This window comes from Camelus bactrianus, chromosome 11, assembly GCF_048773025.1.
Source record: "Camelus bactrianus isolate YW-2024 breed Bactrian camel chromosome 11, ASM4877302v1, whole genome shotgun sequence".
Classification (NCBI taxonomy): Eukaryota; Metazoa; Chordata; class Mammalia; order Artiodactyla; family Camelidae; genus Camelus; species Camelus bactrianus.
Window position 1 is genome coordinate 25,144,546 of NC_133549.1, and position 22,360 is coordinate 25,166,905.

General features: G+C 36.0%; 1 protein-coding gene across 13 annotated transcripts in view; it reads left to right on the top strand.

The window, feature by feature from the left end:
- Window positions 1–22,360, top strand: part of ATE1 (arginyltransferase 1) — a 171,868-nt gene that overhangs the window by 39,636 nt on the left and 109,872 nt on the right. The gene's annotated exons all lie outside the window — the stretch shown is intronic.

Here is a 22,360-nt window from a genome sequence, read left to right on the forward strand (position 1 = left end):
AGGTTTGAAGTAAATAACAGCATACTGAGTTGGGAATTCAAGCAACCATATCAATGCATAAAATCCATTTTTTCTCTGTGGATAACTGTAAAAAACATCTTTTAAACATCCTGAAAAGTAGGTTATTTTTTGAGAGATTTGATGAGAAGATAAATAAATATAGATTGCTTTGATAACCAAAATAGCAGATCAGTTCTTTCTAGTAACATCTTTAGAAAAGTAGTACGTAATTGGAGATGGTGAGATTGTATTCATAAATTATTCCAGTATGTTTGTTTCCAGTCATTCAGGTAGATACCAAATTTTCAGAAAATAATGTGATCTAAACAAAATAGAACAGGAGTAATTTGTGACCTACCTTTTGTATAATACAATATAAAGCCAGTATTTAAGAATCTTTGTTTTTTCAAAATGTCGGTAATTGCATATGACATAAACATGGGATTTTTAGCTGAAATTTTACTGATGTTATATTATGGAAAATACCGTTAATAATATTTATTAAGTGCTGTTGGTTCCTTAGAATAATTAAAATTGATCTCAGCTCTTAACTTTTTGAAGAACAGGGTATATAGTCTTAGCTCCTGTAGTCTGTCACACTTCTGAGGCATTGACTGCATCATTTTCCAGATTTTATTTTGGACTTACAAACGTGAAGGAAAGTTGAGAGAATAGTATACTGGCCACCGTATACCCATCACCTGGATTAACAATAGCTAGTTTTCTGTGTTTGCTTTACCTTTCTTTATGTTGAATCATTTTAACTTAGATAATGCATTGTGACATTTTACCCTTAAATTCTTTAGCATATATCTCTGAAAAATAAGATGTGCTTCTTCAAAATGCAGTGTCATTATCATCCATAAGAAAATTAATGATTCATAAATATCAAGTCCTATTTAAAAAAATTTTCCCATTAAAAAAATTAGTGTCCAATCTAGGTTTGTAGATTATATTTAGTTATTTTATATTTTAAAAATTCTAGAATAGCGTCTGTCTTTCAGATATTTTCATGATACTGACTTCTTTTCCTCAACTTTTTACTTTGAAACTTGAAATTTACAAACAGAAAAGACTACGGTGACACCCACACTCTTCACCAAGGTTCACTGGTTGTTAACAGCATTTGTGAGATTTGCTTTATCTTTTTTTTCTTTCCTTTTCACCTGAACCATTTGAAAGTAAGTGGCGAGTATTACAACCCTTCACCTGTAAATACTAAATAAGCATCTACGATAGCAAGTATATCCTCATGCTTGACTATAATATTTATTCCTAAAAAAAAATGAACAAATTCGGTAGCATCATAACCCGTATTCAGATGTTCCATTTATACCCAGAATACCTGGAAAGCTTTTTTTTTTTTAAATATAAGACCCAGTCAAGGTTAATGCATTGTATGAAGTATTATGTTTATGCTGTTTGTAATGTGGCTGTTATGTTTGTTGAGTCTTCTAAATTTTTTATTTCTTATGACTGATATTTTTAGAGTGTAGGCCGATTATTTTTAGAATGTCCTTTATTTAGCATTTGAGTATTTCTAGTGATCAGATTCAGCCCAGTTGTTTTGAGGTGTAGGTGATACGTACTTTCTAAAAAAAAATCCTTTTAAATTGAAGTATAATATTCATACAGAAAATTACACTCAAGTGTTCAGTTCAGTAGACACATTTTCATGAATTGAACTCACTCATGTAACTGGCTCTCAAATCAAGAAATTGACTACTACCTCCAAAGTCCCCTCTCGTCCTTTTCTGGTCACTACTAGTACTCTCTTGACTTGTAAGACTGCAGATGAGTTTTGCCTATTTTGTACTTTCTGTAAATTGAATCATGCATGATTCGAATGTGCTCTGGATTGTGGTTTCTTTTGCTCAACGTTGTATGAAGTGCAGTTCATCTGTGTTGTTGTGTGTTGTAGATTGTTCCATCTCATCGCTGTATACTGTTGTACTTTTGCATGTATACCATCGTGTACCCATTTCTTGGTTAATGGGGATGTGAGTAGTACCTGGTTTGGGGCTACTGTGAATAGTGTTGTATACGGATACCCTCTTACATGTCTTTCTGTAAACATGGGCGCATTTCTGTTGGGTGCAGACCTAGGGTAGAATTGCTGCGTCGTTAGGTATGCAGATGGGCTTTCAGATATTGCCAGTTTTCTCTAGGGGTTATGCTAGGTTTTCTTTCTTTTTTTTTTTTTTGTCCTCCTCTGTCAGGCGGCACGTGATGTCAGGTTGTCCCTCACTTGTGCTAGGTCGGCTCACTTAGTTGGATGGCAGCCATCAGATCTTTCTAATGTTGAGTGACATTTTCACCTTTGTAATTAGATCTTTCTATTGTAAAGGCATCTTATACCCTTACTATTTAAATAGTAAGCTGTGGGATGATATTTTTGAGATATTTTGAATAATCTCTTTCCCAAAATCTGTTGTCCAATCATTTTAGCATCCTGTGATGTTCCTTGTCTGAATCCATTATGGGGAAGGTGAGAGGGGCTGCAAAATGGTGATTGATCTAATTGTATTATTTTCTTCTACGTTTATCTGAAATTGCATATCTTCTGTAAAGAAGAGCTTTATCTCCATTTACCTCCTCGCCCCCCCCCCCCATCTTTTTTCCTTTTGGTATTGCTGTGGGCTCATGGATTTAAAATTATTATTTTATATTAGAATAAATATTAGTATTTATATTCAGTATTATAATCCATTGTCATCTTTTTTTTTTTAATGCTTAAATTGTCCCAAATTTGGCCAGTAGAATTCCCCTTAAGTGAGTCTTTAAGTATTTATTCCCTTTTTTTCTGGTACAATAAGATGTTCCAGACTAATGTTGTATTTTTCTTCTTTCAGATTTGAAATCAGCCTTTCTCCAACCAATCCTAGTTCCTTTTGGTGGAGAATGGTATTTTTGTGCCTGAAACAGGATGCTAGTTATGCTCATTACTGCCATGGTATATGACGTTGGCTTTTGAAAGTCCAGGCCAGGTGTCTTAGAGAATGTCCCACACTTTGTATTTGTCTGAGTTTTTCCTCCTGGTCTAATTTAACTTACTCCTTTGTTGCCCAGATTTCCTGTAGACTGAAAATGAAGCCTAAATCTTGATTCAGGCTAAACAGTTTTGGCAAACATGCTTCATAGAAGCTTTTGTGTACATCATATTATATAACGATGGATTGTCCCAGTACTGATGCTTGAACACATGTGAAGGAGGTAACCTCCAGATCTCTTCATTGTAAAGATAAGGTTTTCCCTGTGATTAGCAAGGAATCTGTAGGAGAGCTACTTCAGCACAGATGCATGTCCCTTTCGTCAGCAACCTTTCATGTAATAGTTTTAGTATCCATTGATCTTTGGCTCAATCAGTTCACTAGTGGTTTGTTTAGCTTTTTCTTTTTTAAAAAAAAATGTATTTACTAATAGCTATTCTTTGTTTTAAAAAGGGAGGGAAAGATTTTCCTAATTACTTGAAGATGAACTAGTTGTCTCTTAAGAAGGCAAGGTAAATGCTGAATCCTTTCTCCTTAATTTTACAGTAAGGAGTTGGTGGCAAATTAGTATCCCTCGCTCTCTTTTTTTTCCCCTAAACTATCGCTGCAGAACTCACGGGTGTTTTTATTTCAGTGCATTATAATCACAGTCATTATACTATTTGATGCTCAAATTGTCCCAGATTTGGCCAATGCAGAATCCTTCAGGATATCCCCTCTGTCCTTTTGATAGGCATCTTTGAGTCTTCGAGTCTTCCTGTTTCCTAGAACAGAAAAGAGAGCCCAGCCTCATCTTACGCACTTCCCAGCCCAGTCTTAGAACCTGCCAGACGTTTTTCCGAGAAGCCCTGATTCTTTTTAATAGCTATTGAATTTAGAGATCAAGAAGAGTTGGGTAGTGTGAGTTTATGTTGATATTTCCAATTCAAGTTCAATATTGTGAAGTTGTCTTAACTTTTCTGATTCCATATTTGTTTCTCTTTGCATTTCTTGATCACATTAGTGTATTTATGAACTTGCTTTATATCGTGACATACATAAAATAGATTCAACATTACACAGTCAAGTAACAATACTTATGACAACTGATGAGTGAAGTTTATGATACTTTTGTGATTCTCTTTTTTGTCCCTGGAACATATCCCACTCAGATGTTCCATCAGAATACTGTGTTCAGAAGTCACGTGGAATAATTTCTCTTATGTGACTTAGGTTCATTTATTTCAACTTGCTTTCAGTTTTGGAGTTTGCTTCTTAATTTTAGTTTTTAATAGGTAATATTAGTAATATTAATATTTTTAATAGGAACATCTACATGGTTCCAAAGTCAAAACATAAAAAGAGATACACTCAGAAAAGGGCCCTTTCCGTATCTCCTCCCTCCTATTCCCCTGCCCTCTGGAAATAACCATTTTGATTAGTGTCTGGTTTATCCTTCTAGGGGTTTGTTTTTGTAAAAATAAACAAATACTTCTGAATAAACTTATTTTTCTCCTTTCTTTCACCAAGAGAAACATTCTGTGTACACTCTTTTGCATCTTTGTTTCTTCTCTAAAAACGTATCCTAGGAGTTACTCTCATATCGTATCATAGAGATCCCCCTCGCTCTTTGTTTTTGCAGCTACATATTTTTTTCCTGAGTGGACATCCTGTCACTCATTCATAGGACAGTTTATTTATAGGACAGTCTCCTATTAGTGGACATTTGGCTTGTTTCTAGTCTTCTGCTGTTATAGCTAGTATGATTTTGTCATTTTGCATTTGTGTGAAGGTCTGCTTGTGTGCTTTATCTCACATAGTGCATCAAAAGACAGAAGCTCATATACTTTTGCTGGGTATTGCCAGATTCCCTGCATAACTGTCCCCTTTTGTACTTAAGTACATGAGAGTGCCTTTCTCCACAGCACTCCCAGAAGAGCGTGGTAGGAAATAGGAAACTTCTGTTTTTTGACAATGGATGAGCAATGTATCCTTGATTAATTTTTAAAGGTTGAAAAAAATATTAGGAAGAGGTGTCTTATTTTGGATAACTTCTATGATCAAGGGCTGAAATGTGTAGAATTTTGTATTTCTGTTTTATATAGTTTTATGAAACAGTTAAGAGACTGATGCTGATGATAACAAAAATGAAAGGGAGTAAGCAAAAGCTTTCTGAGGGGTGATGAAGATGGCAGCACTGTCATTATCCCTAGTAACTAGGAATACTAGTAACAGTGTAAATTATGAGGTTTGAAAATGATCTTTTGAACAGTGTCTTTAATGACTCGTATCATTTTTTTCTCAGTGAGAATCTGCCTTGTTAAATTTAGTGACTGAATCCAGGTTATTGCCTTAATAAAATACTTAAGCAGCAAGAATTTAGACCTTGTCTGACTGGTCTATAAGAGATCTGTTTGCACTAAAGAGGTAGGCTTACACTGTGCCTTTTCTTCCTCGTTGTAGAATAAACATGTGATGTGATTCTGTGTACATGTGTGTGTGTATATAGTATCGTAGCTGCATTATTACACAATTAAAAGAAACTTGATTTAGATTTTAAGAGGAATATGTATCCCTATCTCTTTTTTTTGTGAAGTCAAGTCTTTTACCTGAAGTATGATTGGGGTGACAGAGAGTAAACCTGGCTTGAGTGATTTGCTTGTAAGTCACTGTGTGGCAGTGTATTGGGGGTATCTGCTGTCAGGCAGGGAGGGCCCTCTGGTGGCATCATGGCCCTGTGCCTCCTCTTCATTGCCTTCTACCCTTGGGGCTGGGGTGAGGGGCGGGGCAGCTGCTGCCCTTGAATTGTGACTCCTCTGACTTCATTCTTCTTACACGGTGTTGACAGGAGCCCTTCTTGAACTGTTTGTTCCATGGCTTTGTTATCTGCAGCGGACACCTGCCTATCTTTAATATGTCCTTGTTATGGATATAGCTCTACTACAAAGGGTTTCTTCTTGTGATCAGGCTGTTCTCTATCTAATTAGACAGTCAGTTTTCAGGTTTCAGGTCACCCGTGTTCCATGTTTTTATTTTCCTTTCTGGGTCACACATTCACAAATTAGTGACAAGAGAACATAATAATGGGGGATGACAGTAGTTTTGCACCTGTTAGATGTCTTTGTTGGCACCAGAGCCACTTCTCTGGCAGGGATTACAGAGCCCATCATCGTTGCTTCTGTTCGCGTTGTTTAAAACACAGCACTCCTGGACTCCACGGATGAAGATGGTGGGAAGCTTGTCTTAGGCCACAGGACACTTACTCTCTACTTGTTTGTAGATAATGATGATGTTCACAATGTTACTAACCATTTATTATTTTTAAAGGTATCTTTTCTTTTTTAAAAGAAAAAAGATGAACAAACTTTGTTTTTTAGAGCAGTTTTAGGTTAAAAAGCTTTTTTGGAAAGTTCACGTCATATTTGAAACACATATCACTAGGATTAATAAGTAAGTCTGAATTATATATTTTTACTTTAATTTTTAATAAAAAAAACTTTAAAGTGGAACTTTTTTTTAAACATGGAGCATTCCTAGGGTAGAGATAACAGTGCCGTGAACCCTGCCCATATGCCCATCACTCAGCCTCAACGCTATCTCAGCACTCAGCCTATTTCCCCTTGCCACTTTTTGTTTGTTGTTTCTGAAATTATGCTTTTACCTTTAAATACTTATTTATTTATTTTTTGTTGATTCCATCAGGTAATCTTGTGTAAATTAAAAAATTACAGTGATTGAACTCATTTCAGGCTACTGTGCCTTCCACTGTTTTCTAAATTAGTTCAGAGAACTTCCTACGAGAGATTCAAATATCAGGAGACCTCTACTTCTGAGGGATACTTATTTTGGGGAAAGCTATCTTATATTCAGGTGTAAATGATTAGACAGTAAGTGTGGTAAAGAAAAGGTTGCCATGGGTCCCTTCTGACCCTGTGGAGAAATGGAAGATGGTGGAGTACTAGACTCAAGCCACCAGGTGGCGCACTAGATCTAGGACAGGTTTGCTCTTCCATTCAGGTTCAGCCCTGTCTCAGAGTGGCATGTGTAAGTTGCGTGTTCATAGTCTATGAAGTATGGATAATGCTTTTCTTCTGCCACTTGTAAGAATTAATTGAGTCATTGAACATGATAATTACAAATGATTCTTTGCTTGTTAAAGATTTAAGTGGTTTCTGGAACTTAACCTAGAGGCACTTTCAGCTTTGTTTTTCCTTCCTTCCTTAATAGTCTGACTCTATGTGTATGTACATAACAACAACTTACTTTTAGAAAATTATTCACTGTATCACACTGACATTTTCCTTCAATTATGCAAAGAAACCAGGCAATCATGTATAGGATAGGTGTGTACCAGTTTATAAATAATATCTAGCTGTCATAATTAACAGAATCTGAATGATGGCAAGGTGTGAGCATTTTGAAACATTTTTTATATATTTTCAAGGCCAGGGCTCACTTTGGTTAGTGGCAGAGAAATGTCTCCAAATTTAAGTGCTTTTTACACTGGACCACAGTGTTGCCAAGTGAAAAAGTGAAAGTTGGTGTAGATAATTAACATAGAATAACGACATCAGTGAATGAAATGTTCAGCATAAGGAAATTTTCTAAACAACTGGAACATTTTCATTGTTAAGGTGTTATATACGCTACTCATCTGAAATGACCATCTTTTCCACATGTGTTCTTGCCTGCTTCTCACACAGAATACTGAGCAGGACTTGTCTCAATAATGGCTCTGTTCCCTCGTGAGTGTTACTGCTCTTGCAGTATTTCTGTGTGCCCCGTGCCCTCAGACTACTGCTTTTTTCTCCAAAGTTACTCTGTTTTCATCTTTTTTCCTTTTCTCTTTTTGCTGTCAGTTTTTGCTGTGTTAGCTTGTTTAGTTTTAGCATTCTTGCCTCTTGAACTTGTGGTTTCTTAATGCATTAAAATGTTTATTGAGCACATACTATGTACCAGGTAGTGTTTGAGAGGCATTTGGTACGGTTAGCAAATGAGTAAATAAGTCAGATAAAGATCCCCTGTGTTTGTGAAACTCACATTCTGAAAGGGGAGGAAGTGGTCAGAGGTAGTCATTAAAGAGTGAGCATACTAAATGGATAAATTACACAGTGGGTTAGCAGGGGTAAGTGTTAAGGGGAAGTAGAGCAGGAATAAAGGAGGAGTGGATGTACTAGTTACTGGCTTGGAGACTAGATCACAAAGTTTATTGTTAGTAAAGTAATAGTCAAGGGAAAAGTGGGAAAGGGAGCTGGAGGGGTTCTTCTCCAAGCTGGGGACATAAGCGTCAGGACATGGCTTTTTGATGCCTCCTTTTAACCTTTATTGCTTTCTTCTGGAGTTTGAGTGTCTGAAATTCTGAAGTAGTTTGATAATTGACCTCTGGTTAAGGTATAACTTAACTATAATGGTTATTGTTATACTTATGTTAATACGTACATATTTACATTATTTTCTGGAAGTTGAAGAACAAGACAGGGAAACAGTTCAGTGTCAGGTGGAACGTGTGGCATGAAGTAGACACTGGTTCTGGATTAACCACCTGCAGGAGGGCAGGTGTGCCCCGTGATAAATGATCTGGGTTGAGCGGTGTGAAGATGACACCCGTGCTAGCAGACAGCACTTGTGTGTCTATCATGGCAGACATTTTGGGTCAGAATATCAATAAGTAGCATCACGGATGACAGTGCGAACTCTGGTCAGACACTTGCCTTGAATCTCAGCTTCCCCACTTCTTACGTGTGTGACTGAGCAATTTCCTGATTCCTCAGCTTTCCGCTCTTCAGGCTCTTCATTTGTAAACATGGGGGAAAACAGCACACAGGGTTTGGTGCGAGGAGTAAATCAAGGTACAGGTGCTTGGCTAAATAATTGTTTAAACTTCAGTTACTCCAATGTGGGTAGTGATGAGCCATTAGGAGGCATCAGAGACACCAGGTCCAGGAACAGAAAGTGCTAGCTCTGGCCCAGCCAGCCAGCCAGCATTTGTAAATTAAATTATATTTGTCCTTGTTTTGTTTTTCCATTTTAATTCTAGTATGTGTTTGACTTAAAAGATCTCATATGTTTTCCATTTTAACATTGAATTAGAATTAATCCTTTAGACGGAAAAAAGCAGTCATACTCAAAACCATTCAGTGTGGTTTATCAGCATGTCGGTTTTGTCTTTAAAATCGTATTATACCACATAAAACCTTTAAAAGGTATCATTCAGTGAAGATTTGTATGTGGATTTCTTGACTGCTTTGCTCAGAGCTGGAGACAAAGGAGCTGAGTGTTCCTGTCTTACTCTGCTGATGGAGCTTCTTATTCTGCAAGTAGATCTCCTTTTGAACAAAATAGCTGTGTTTTATTAGACCACCATAATCTGCGGTGTGCTTTGTACTGGTACATCAGCTTATAAAAATACTCTGCCAGAGTCAGAAGAAATACGCAACGTGAAGTGCTGGGAAAGCAGTGGGTGCCCAGTGCACGGCCGTTGAATGAAGGGGCAGCTGAGTTGACTGTTCTCAAGAAACAGCTGGAGAGAGAACTCACTTGCCAAATGGAAAATTACAGGAAAGAAAATAGTGTTCTTGAAACTTGTAATGTGAAGCAAAAGGAAAATTCAGATGATGACAAAGCTCCTGACAGTTGTCCTTTTGTAATAAGTAAAAGCTGAGAGAGAGTGTTGAGAAACTTACCTCCAAGTTAAGCACATTTTAGTGAGTGCAAAGCTCATGTGATGGGGTAATCTTGTTGTGAGTGCAATCTGTCTTTAGTTTTTGTATTTTAGGTCTGCTTTTTCCATTAAATCTGAGGAGCCTCAGGTTTTATGACCTCCTGGTAATGACTCGACAAGTGAACAATGCTACCTATTGATGACTAGCCTAAACAAGGGAAGTTTGTGTTTTTGCTGTGGTCATTCATTTGATACGCCAAATAATTTTAGCTAACTGCTTGCATGATTTTCTTCGTCAGTAGTTATAAAAGTAAAAAATATGTATTATGTACATGATTTTTTATCCAGAGCCTAATTCTGCCTTTAAGAATGTGTAAGAATAGGGAATATATTTGTGTAGGTCTACAAATACTGTCCGTGAAATAACATATATTAGCTTATCTATGATAGTCATTCTAGAAACGGCTCAGATTTATGCTTAGAATGGCTCCCATGTTTCTTTCTCTGAGGCTGTGCAGCAGTGTGATTCTTCTGTTCAATCAATTGTATAAATGTTGAATTCCTAGCATGTTCCAGTCACTGGGGGTGCAGAGATGGATAAGACGTGGTCTACTGCACATTTTAGCTAACCAATAACGTGAATTTTAAAATATTTTTAAAAATTTCTTTTCATAAGTTTGCATTACTGTTTCAAATATTAAAATACTAATAATATTACAGATACGTACCTGGCATGATGTGGAGAAATTTGATCTTGCTTGGAATCAGTCTGATAAGTATGCAGGTAGTACCTGTAACCATTGTTACTGTTTGTTAATGTTATCAAGTATTAGGTTTTTAAACAGTAATTAGATTGCTGACAGTATATTCCATTTCTTAGTGCTTTCACCAGAGAGCTTTCAAAATAACTTTTGTCTTGACTCTGGCTTCCTGCTGATTTTTATTACTAGGTTTTGCGGTTTTCTGTTTATCCCTAATTCATGTCATTCAGATTTTTGGAAGACACCCAGTTTTTCAAGGTCAATTTGAGTTCTTTACCTAACTTAATGCTGTTTAAATGATACCTACTGTTGTCCTCAGTATCTCTTGAGGAGTTGTGCCTCAAAGATAATTCTTACCTGGAGTTTCCCTGCAGGAAATGGGAGGAGTGTGTGGAGGACACAGGTGTTCCTACGGAGTTCTACTGAGAAGGGCACAGGCTCTTTCTTCACTGATACCAGCTCCTGGTTACTGGTGACTGCTGCTTGCTGTTTGTGGCATCCCACCTTGACCAAATGACCCAATTCTACAAATAGCCAGGGGCCATGAAGACAGGTAGAGAAAAAGAAAGGACTATGAATATTCATTTATTTGTTTATCAACTGATTAATCCAATTCACAAATGAATGAATGCACTTAGGCATTTGAACAGGATGTATTTTTTGAGTCCCTCGTATGTGCCAGGCATTATTTTAGCTCTGGGATGTAGCACTGTAAACAAGACAGAGCTAAGTTCTCACCCTCAGGGAGATTATTATAGGCTAGTGAGGAGGGTAACTGAACAATAAGTGTGCAATATAGTGTCAGGATAATACATGCTAACAAGAGAAATGAAGAGGGGAGGGGTAGAGAGTGATGGTGATGATAATTACATCAGGGTGTCAGGAGGAGGCTCTGAGGAGAGGGGCTCCTTGGGAGACACCCAGATAAAGAGCATGCCTGTCTTTGGGTGATAAGTTTCAGGCATGACCTGTTCTCAGAACAGCAGGGACATTGATGAGGCTGGAAAACAAGGCATGGGACATCTTTCTTATCTACATTGCTTGTGAAAGTTATTTTTTTTTTTCTTTTAAATCTCCTCTTCCTTTTTGCCATTGATTGGCTGAATTTGTAATTATCATAAAAATGTGTTTTCTTGTAGACTTGTTAATTGCTCTGTTTCCTTGTTACCTGAGCACCTCTATGTCACTGTATTTTAGTGTGGTTTTATAACACTGAGACTTTACTGCCTTCCTGGTGAGTTTTAATTAACGGTGGTGTTAAGTCCTTTGTAAAATGAAGGGAATCATGGATTGGAATTCTGGGTTCTAACCCTAAGTTTTGCTGCTGACTGAAATAATGTAGCATTTCTGGACCTCGGTTTATCTAGATGTAAACTAAGGGAGCTGGACTAGATAACTGCCAAGATTTCTCTTAGCTGTAAAATTCTGAGGTGTCAATGAATTTTAGAAAAAATCCCCAGGAGGAACTCAATAGTTTTTTGTTTTTATTTCCTTTTTTAAAATTAATTTTTAGGTTTCCATACAGTGAAGTGCACAGATCTTAGGTATGCAGCCTGTTGAATTGTTACACAGGTACGTGCTCCTTACAGTCACCCCCCAGGCTGAGAGAGAGAGGGTTTTCAGCATCCTAGAAGGCTCCTTCATGCTTCTTCACGCAACTGCTGTTCTCACTTCTGCCATCATAGATCAGTTTTGCGTGTCCTTGAGCTTCGTATAAATGTAATAATACAGTATATACTCTGTCTTCTTTTACTCAGTGTTCTGTCTGTGAGATTTGTATGCATTTTGCACAATTTGTTCTATTTTTGGTGGGCATGTGGGATGTTCCCAGTTTTAGGCTATTATCAGTAAAGCTGCTTTGAATGTTCTTGTACATATCTTTTGATGGACATAACACAGTTCTCTTGGGTAGATAACAAGAGTTAAATTGCTTGATCGCAGGGTAAACATACTTAGCTTTTGTGAATACTCTCAGTTTCCATAGTGGTTGTACCTTGTGCGAATTCTCATTGTCCTATATCCTCACTAGCATGTCACCAACTTTAATTTTAGCCTTTCTGGTATTTAGTGGTATTATATTTGGGGTTTAATTTGCCTTATGATCACCTTTTTGTAAATTTATGGCCATTTGAATATCCTCATTTTTGCAAAGTTGCCTGTTTAAGAGTTTGCTCCACCTTTAAGAAATTGGGCTCTCATGTTGTTTCTCCTTATGGATTTTGAGAGTTCTCTATTTTTGGATATGGGTTCTTTCACCTACAGTCATTCCTCAGTATGCGTGGGGGGGTTGCAGGATCCTCTGCAGATAAGCACAATCTGCAGATGCTCCAGTCCCTTATATAAAATGGTGTAGGATATTTGCGTATAACTCATGCAGTCCTCCTCTGTATACATTAAATCATCTCTAGATTACTTATAGTATCTACACAGTGTGAACTCTGTGTAAATAGTTACCAGTGTGGGCAGATCCAAGTTTCACTTTTTGGAACTTCTGGGAATTAAAAAAAAAAATTTCCATCCATTTCTGTCTGTGGTTGGTTGAGTCTGTGGATGCAGAATATGGAGGGTCGACTGTATATGTATATTCTAAATATCTTTTCCCCAATATGGAAATGCCTATAACAATGCAATCCTAGGAAAATACTATATTTAGAAGAATGCAGTTTAAAAACTTTTTTGTTACATCTTGGAACACTCAATGTACAGACTAAGAAAGCAGCAGTTTTAAAGATTTCTTATTACATAAAATTTTGGTCCCAAAGTAGACTTTTAAAAAATCCTAAGGTACTTTTTCTTTTAAACACACTTGTAAAATTATTTCCACACTTCTTATGTGATGTTTTAATATTTTGTGCTAGTCCTTAATTTATTTGGTGCTGTAACAAGCAGGTCTTTAAGTCATAGGGTCCTGTAGCAGAATGACTCTCCCATTAGAGAAGCGGAAGATTCTGGACTCAGCACATCCTGTCACCAGCACTTGAGTCTGTCTTGTAATTATCATAAAAAGCTATGTGTTTTGGTATTCCTTTTGATGACTTTGCCAAGAACTCCTTTCTTTGCATTTTGATGTGAACTCGCTCTATATGGTGATTTTGTTTGCTGCTGGTAATGTTGAAAAGCAACCAAACTCTTTGAGTTCATTCTCTTTGAGCTGTAGAACTATGACATTCTTATCTGGGTTTATAGATTGATGTTGCAAGTTTAACCTTTCAATTTTAGAAACAGCAACACCAGAGTTGCCAGTAGTAAACAATGAATGAACTTTTAGTTAAGTTCAGATATATACCATTTGTGTTATTAGATACAGAGCCGTTGTCTATAAAACATAATTATTAAAATGAACACATGAGGTGGGTGTTAGTGAATGACTTAATTATAGCCCAGGTCCCTGTTGCTCTTAGAAATTGGGGAGAGAGTTGTAAGTAGTGAAAGCATATGCACTGAAGTAGTTCACTAATTAGGATGTGTGGCAGCAAGCTGTGGAATCAACACTTAGGGCAAAACATTTATAACTTGTCTGTGTATTAATGTTACGGGCTTTTGTGATTCGGGGCAGATGTTAATCTTTCAAGAGACATTTGTTGTAGTTCCTTCCATGGTGTGGGCTTGAGCATTAGCCCCTTCATCAGTCCAAAGTGCTAAATCTTGCGAGGATCCCCTTGAGGGATATTATTGGGTAGGAACCTTCTCTCTTAAAGGGGGAAAAAGAGCCATTGATTCATTGATAGTTTATGTTAGATTTTTCTGACACTGCCATACTCAGTATTTTCAGTGAGCATTTCAGTTAAGTATAGATTGGGGAAAATGATTCAGAGCTGGCAGGGACCAGTGTTTCCTAGAATGAATTTTGTCAAATGTTGTCTGTGGAATATTAACAAATGTTACTTGAAACTAAAAACCAAGCAACTAACCAACAGAACTCTTTGGTCATGTAACTTTGGAAAGCAGTAGATTAAATGGAGTTGAAGGGGTTTTTGTTTTCCCAACCTTTTGGAGATATAGTTGACATATAACATTGTGTGCCTTTAAGTGTACAACATACTGATTTGATACGCATATGTTGCAGCATGATTACCAGCATAGTGTTAGCTAACACTTCCATCGCACACATGATTACCATTTCTCTTTGTGGTAAGAACATTCAAGATCTACTCTCTTAACAACTTTTAAGTATATAGTACAGTATTGTTCTGTATAATCACAGTGCCGTGCTTTAGATCCCCAGAACTTATTCATCTTGTAGGGTTTTTCTTTGCAGAATTTCTTCGAGCCCTTAATTTGTCAGTATACCTTGTACTTTTCCAAGATGAGGAAGGGGACGTGAGACAGCAACAGTACGCAGCATTTCCTAAGTTTATTTGGCTGTGGAATCATCTTTTAGAGAGTTTTTTAGGAGCTTGGCGTTTGGTCATGGAATCATTCTTCAGAGAGTGTCTCAGGAACTTGGCATGCCACAGGACACCATTTGGTGAGAGTGGTTAGGCTGGAATCATTTTGTAGATAGAAAACTAAGGCCCAAATAATTTACGTTACTCAAGTAGCTTGAGCTAGTGAGATTCCAGATTGCCCAGCTCTGAGATCACTGTTCTTTCCGTCAGCAAAAAAGGAGATTTAATGGCTCAGAAGAGATAGGTTTAAATATGCTAGAATGTAAATAAGGTTTTCATTGTCATCTTTTAAGACTTATTGAATCTTAATGTCATGTCCAAGGTTCTAGGTCTAACCAAAAAAGGTAGTAACAAGTGGTTAGTTCTTTGAGCTGCATTGCTAACAAATGGAATAGGGAATAGCTGTAAAAATGAATTTGGGGAATTATCTGTATCTGATCTTTTTACTCCTCACTAGAATTCGGATAAACAGGATCTTAGTTCTCAAATCTTAGTTTTGACTTCTTATTAAGTACAGATTTAATTGTCATTCTGTTGACTTTTTAAATGGGGCCAGAAAGGTGTCTAGCTTAATATAATTTAGGCTCTCCATTAAAGCTTCCAAATTCCTGATAGAAAAACTTAATGTTTTACATTGAGTTATGATTTAGATTGATAATCGTAAATTTTAATTAATTTATTTATTTTCTAATTAAAGTATAGTCAGTTACAAGTTGTCAACTTCTGGTATACAGCGTAATGTTTCAGTCATACATATACATACATATATTTGTTTTCATATTCTTTTTTCATTATAGGTTACTACAGGATACTGAATACAGTTCCCTGTGCTATACAGAAGAAATTTGTTTATCTATTTTATATATAGTAATTAATATTTGCAAATCTTGAAGTCCCAGTGTATCCCTTCCTACCCCCTTTCCCCCAGTAACCATAAGTTGGTTTATGTCTGTGAGTCTGTTTCTGTTTTGTGAATAAGTTCATTAGTGTCTTTCTTTTTTTTTTAAGATTCCACATATTAGTGATATCTTATGGTATTTTTCTCTCTCTTTCTGGCTTACTTCACTTAGAATGACATTCTCTGGGTCCATCCATGATGCTGCAAATGGCATTATTTTATTCTCTTTTATGACTGAGTAGTATTCCATTGTATAAATATACCACAGCTTCTTTATCCAGTCATCTGTCAGTGGACATTTAGGTTGTTTCCATGTCTTGGCTATTGTATATAGTGCTGCTGTGAACATAAGGGTGCATGTATCTTTTCAAGTTAGAGTTCCCTCTGGATATATGCCCAGAAGTGGGATTTCTGGATCATATGGTAAGTCTATTTTTAGTTTTTTGAAGAATCTCCATGGTGTTTTCCATAATGGCTGCACCAAACTACATTCCTACCAGCAGTGTAGGAGGGTTCCCTTTTCTCTATACTGCTCCAGTATTTATCATCTGTGGACTTTTTAGTGGTGGCTATTCTGACTGGTGTGAGGTGATACCTCATTGTAGTTTTGATTTGCATTTCTCAGATAGTTAGCGATTTTGAACATTTTTTCATGTGCCTATTGGCCATTTGTATGTCTTCATTGGAGAATTGCTTGTTTAGGTCTTCTGCCCATTTTTGGATTGGGTTGTTTGTTTTTTTCTTATTAAGTTGTGTGAGCTGTTTATATATTCTGGAAATTAAGCCCTTGTCAGTCTCATCTTTTGCAAGTATTTCCTCCCACTCCATAGATATCATTTTGTTTTGCTTATGGTTTCCTTTGCTGTGCAAAAGCTTATAAGTTTAATTAGCTCCGATTTGTTTATTGTTACTTTTATTTTTGTTGCTTGAATAGGCTGCACTAGGAGGACATTGCTAAGATTTATGTCAGAAAATCTTTCACCTATGTTTTCTTCTAGGAGGTTTATACTGTCTTGTCTTACATTTGTCTTTAATTAAGCCATTTTGAGTTTACTTTTGTGTATGGTGTGAGGAATGTTGATAATCATAAAATTTCAAATATTTTATTATTTTATAGCCTAAAATAATCAGACTTGTCCCCTAACAATTTGTAAGAAAGTACCACGTAGTAGGGTGAAAGGCTGAGGAAATAGGACCAGCAGAAGCATTTTGTTAATGCATGGAAATTTTGGATAATCTGTGTGAGCTATTATAAGACTTAGAATTCCACTTTGACAAATAGGTACATCTCACTGATGTTCTTTGGTTTAGAAAAATAATTGTGGCTTATTTTATAAAAATTACTGTTCAGTATGCCTTTTTAAAATACAGGAATTTAGCATGGTTCCTTATTAAACAGAAAAGGCATTTCAGGAACATATTAGCTTAAATTACTTGTGTGTTAAATAGTTTACATTACAGGGATAAATAGTTGATTATAGTTTTACTGGGCTATCTTGACAAAGTTAGTAGTATGTATTTTTCTTTTTATTCTCCCACCCCACCGCACTCCACCTCCAGTAACCAGCATGGTTAATAACAAGTCTTGGAAAAAAGAATTACTAATTGCAACTGACAGGAGGTTTAACTACAATTTTGTGTGCTTGGAAAACTGTTTAGAAAATTTGGGTAAGCATAAAGTGCTTCTCTGAGAAGGTGCTATGAGACAGGCTACCAAAGATGAGAGAATAATGGTATCGAGAGTAAGAATGGTGAGTAAGAATGCTTTAAGAGAAGCAACGTCAGTAACTGTGCATCAGTAGCACTGATCTGTGTGTATCTTTTTTCCCTTTTTATTTTTATTTTATTTTTTCTTCCAGTTTTATTGAAAAATAATTGATATACAGCACTATATAAGTTTAAAGTGTACAACATAATGATTTGACTGACGTATGTCTTGAAATGATGATCTCAGTAAGTTTAATGAAGATTCATCATCTCATACAAAATTAAAGAAATAAAAAAAATTTTCCCTGCAATGAGAACTCTTAGGATTTACTCTCTTAAAAACTTTCATATATAACACTCAGCAGTGTTAATTATATTTATCATATTGTACATTACATCCCTAGTACTTACTTTTTGATTGCCTTCATCCAGTTTCCTCTCCCCCACCCCTTCCTCTGGTGATCACAAATCTGATCTCTTTTTCCATGAATTTGTTTGTTTTTGAAGTATAATTGACCTACAACACTGTGTTAGTTCCTGTTATACAACACATGATTTGATATTTCTGTCATTTCAGAATAATCACCATGATAATCTTAGTTATGATCTGTCATTACACAAAGATATTACATAATTATTGGCTAAATTCCCCACACTGTATATTTCATACCTGTGACTCATTTATTTTGCAACTGGAAATTTTGTACCTCTTAATCTCCCTTACCTATTTTTTACTCCCTCCATCCCTTCCCCTCTGGCAACCACCTGTTAGTTTTCTATAATTCTTTCTGTTTATGTTTGTTCATTTGTTTTGTGTTTTTTTTTAGATTCCACATATAACTGAAATCATACAGTATTTTTCTTTCTTTGTTTGACTTCACTTAGATTAATACCCTCTAGGTCCATCCATTTGTTGCAAATGGCAAGGTTTCATTTTTTATGGCTGACTAATATTCCATCATGTGTGTGTGTTTGTGTGTGTGTATTATCACATCTTCCTTATCCATTCATCTATTAATGGGCACTTATGTTGCTTCCATATCTTGGTTATTGTAAATAATGTTGCAGTGAACATATGGGTACATATATCTTTTTGAATTAGTGTTTTTGTTCTCTTTGAATAAATATCTGAGTGGAATTGCTAAATCATAGGGTTCTTCTATTTTTAATCTTTTGAGGAACCGCCATACTGTTTGCCTTCATGGCTGCGCCAGTTTACATTCTCACCGACTGTGCACATAGATTCCCTTTTTTCCACATCTTTGCCAACCCTTTTTATTTGTTCTCTTTTTGGTAATAGCCATTCTAATAGGTACGAGGTGATACCTCATTGTGGTTTTGATTTGCATTTCCCTAATGATTAATGATGTTGATCACTTTTCATGAGCTGTTTGGCTTAAGTTTTCTTCTAGACATTTAAGTCTAGAAGAACTTACATTTATCTTACATTTAAGTCTTTAATTCATCTTAAATTTATTTTTGTGTGTGATGTGAGAGTAGTCCAGTTTGATTCTTTCACATATAGCTGTTCGGTTTTCCCAGCACCATTTGGTTAAGAGGCTGTCTTCTCCCTTTGTATATTCTTTGATTTTTGCCATTTTGATTACAGTGTGTCTGTATGGTCTTCTTTGGGTTGATCCTGTTTGGACTGCCTGTGCTTCCTGGACCTAGATGTCTGATTCCTTTCCCAGGTTAGGGAAGTTTTCAGCTATTTTGTCTTAAAATATGTTCTCTGCCCCTTTCTCTCTTCTCCTTCTGGGACCCATATAATAAGAATGTTAGTACATGTAATGCTGTTACAGAGGTCTCTTAAACTGGCCTAATTTCTTTTTACTTTTTATTCTTTTTTCTGTCTTCCAGCTTGCTGGTTCTTTCCTCTCTGTCATCTCATCTACAGTTGATTCCGTATAGTGTACTGTTTATTTTAGTTAATGTATTCTTTATCTCTGTTTGGTTCTTTTTTATATTTATATTTTCTCTTTGTTAAAAACATCTAACTTCTCGCTCTGTTTATCCATTCTTCTCCCGAGTTCTTTGAGCATCTTTATGATTATTACCTTGAGCTCTTTATCAGATAGATTGCTATCTCCACTTCACTTAGTTCTTCTGGGGTTTTATCTTATTCTTTTGTTGGAAACATATTCCTCTGTCACCTCATTTTTCCTTATTTGCTGTTTTTATTTCTATGTATTTGGTAAGTTGGTTTCATTTTCCTCCTCTTCCAGGTACAGCAAAGGAGACACTCTCACAAATGAAAGTTTTGTACATTTACCAATGTAAATGTTTCTTGTGAAGGAGCAACTCCTACTTGGTTTTCAGAGTTTTTCCTAATTCTGCTGTTTCTTAGAAAATAACCAGCTTAAAATAATATTCTAAAGGGACACATTTTGGGGTGGCGAATTCTGCTCCCCTGCCTTATAACAAGCTCTATTTTTTAGAGAAGTTTTAGATTCACAGTAAAATTGAGCCATTTTTTAATACTGATCTGACATCATGGTGGTATTTGTTAAAAGATATGTATTTCTTCTGTCAGTTTCAGTGTATATGCAAAATGTATTTTGCAATTATATTTCCTTTTTGTGGTTGTTCTGAGTATTAATTACTTGTACTAAATATAATATGTGTCATTTCATCAGGAAAGAATTTACTAAGTAATTTGACTGAAGGGAAATCACAGTGGCTTTTTCTGGTGCACTAATTGAGATGAAACATTTTTCAACCTTTTTCATGTCCTGTGTATAGGATAGTGAACATCTGCCCTGTAATTTGTTATTCTGTTTATACTGCTTTGCAAACTAAGAACTTTATATATTTCATGTTTTGGCAGCTTCAAACAAGAAAAAAATTTTTAGGTCTATTTTGAAAAGGCTGCAACAGGAATGTTACATATATACATAACAAAGATGTGTGTAAGTTGTTGGAGCTTCAAGCAGACAATAGTTTTCTTGCAGAGTATTTATATGCTACTCTATCATTATTTAAAGTGACTTCTGTCGATGAAAAATTAATCAGCCTAGTCGATCTAAGAAACAAATGGAAAATTTTATTCGAGCTAAATTGAGAATTATAACTCCAGGTACAGCCTCTCAGAAAGCTCTGAGAACTCTTCTGCCAATTAGAAGTCAAAGCACAGTTATATAAGTTTTTTGACATAGGAGGCTGTACGGTAAATGATGTATTGTTGACAGTTTACACGATCCAGATCTATAAGTACAAAGTGGTGGGTCGTGCGACCCCCTTACAAGAGCAGGAAGGAATGTTGTCTTTTAAGCAGTTGTCTTACTGGTATAGGAGGTGTTGCTTCTTATTGTTGAGCGGATATTTCTGCCCACGGGGGAGGTTTGGCCGATGCATAATGCAGACACACAGTGCACAGCAGAGGGGAGAGAGGAGGCCAAAGGGCAGAGAAAAACTTATGTTTTAATTTTTCTTATGTTGCCATAAAACGTGAATTTTATCTCACACTTCCGTCATAATTGATGCATTAATTATGACTGAACCATACTACTTCTAAATTCTAAAGTATAGCGTGTATAATATAGTTAGCATGCACATATTGAAGAAAAGCATAGAAAAAACACTACAGTAGTAAATTTCTCATTTTAAAATGAAGATTCACCATGCTTCATTTTTCTCCACTATTAAAACTGGATAGTCTTTCAGTGGTTACTTTTTGCCCTTGGGAGGAAGTGTAGATGTCATTTTGTGCTGGGCTATTATAAAAAGAATCCAAGACAACAGACGTTGCACTTTAAATTTCAGTAGAATTGTGTGCTTTATATCAGCATTATGAAAATTTAAAATTTGGTATATCTTGCACTTTCAGAAAGTTCTTTTTAATAGTTAATTGAATTGCATATTAATATTATATAAATTAAGGAAAGAATCTCACAGTGTCTGTATTTTAGTATACCCTGTCGTCTAAGGCCTAGATGATACTAGGTAATTACTTGGCTTTGGAGTTCACTACTAATGTTTTAGGAATGTATTTGCTTTAGTTTTGGTGGAAGGAAGTGTCTGATATACTTTTTCAACTTTATTATGGAAAACTTTAAACATTCACAAAGTAGAGAGTCGTGCACTGAGTCCTCATATATTCATCTCCTATCCTCACTGGTTTAATATAAAGGCTCTCCTTGTTTTATCTGCACACTCCCTACCATCCCTTTCCTCCTGAACCCCCAGTGATTTTGAAGGAAATCCCAGACATCATGTAATTTCACTGAGAAATATTTCGGTGTGTATCTCTAAAAGAGAATCAAATTATCTGTATTCCCAGGGAGAACTAGCTGGCTTTGTTGTGGAGAGGAAGTTGAAGAGTGCTTGGAAACAGGCCTGCCCCTGCGTTTTATTGTAGTTAATTTCCATTCAGAAAGATCCAGGGTTTATACTACTTTATTATTACAATAAGTCTCAAAAGATTTCAAATGTTGATTTTGTAAATAACATCTCAGAAAACATGAATTACCATCATGAAAATGTATGAAGTTATGTGACAGTCCTTATTTCAGAGCTAACCTACAATTTGCTTTGTCATTTTTTTCATGGCTTCTCCCCCCTCCAAAATTTGTTCCTTTATTTAAATACCATGAAAGAGTCAGCAGGTTAATACTTAGTTTCAGATGAAATTTATAAAACTCTGTTTCAGAGAAAGAGAGAGCAGAGAGAAAAAAATATGCATATGGGGCTGAAAAAAAGAGGAAGGGCAGAACAGGGTAAACATCATAGGCTGGGTACCAAATTGTGGGGAGGGAACTCCTTTCATCCACCCTCACTCACCCAACCTCCTTTCTTGGTCTTGACTGTTTAATTTCTCTCCCTTCTTGGTTTCTCCTTTGATTTGCATATTTTTCTTCTCTTGGCATGTACTTAACTTTGCCTCTGGCATTTATGATCAGGAAGATTGCTGATTCTTCTCTTGGGGAAGGTTTTATTATGTAGGGGTTGTGAGATAAAATTTTAAAGAACAAAATATT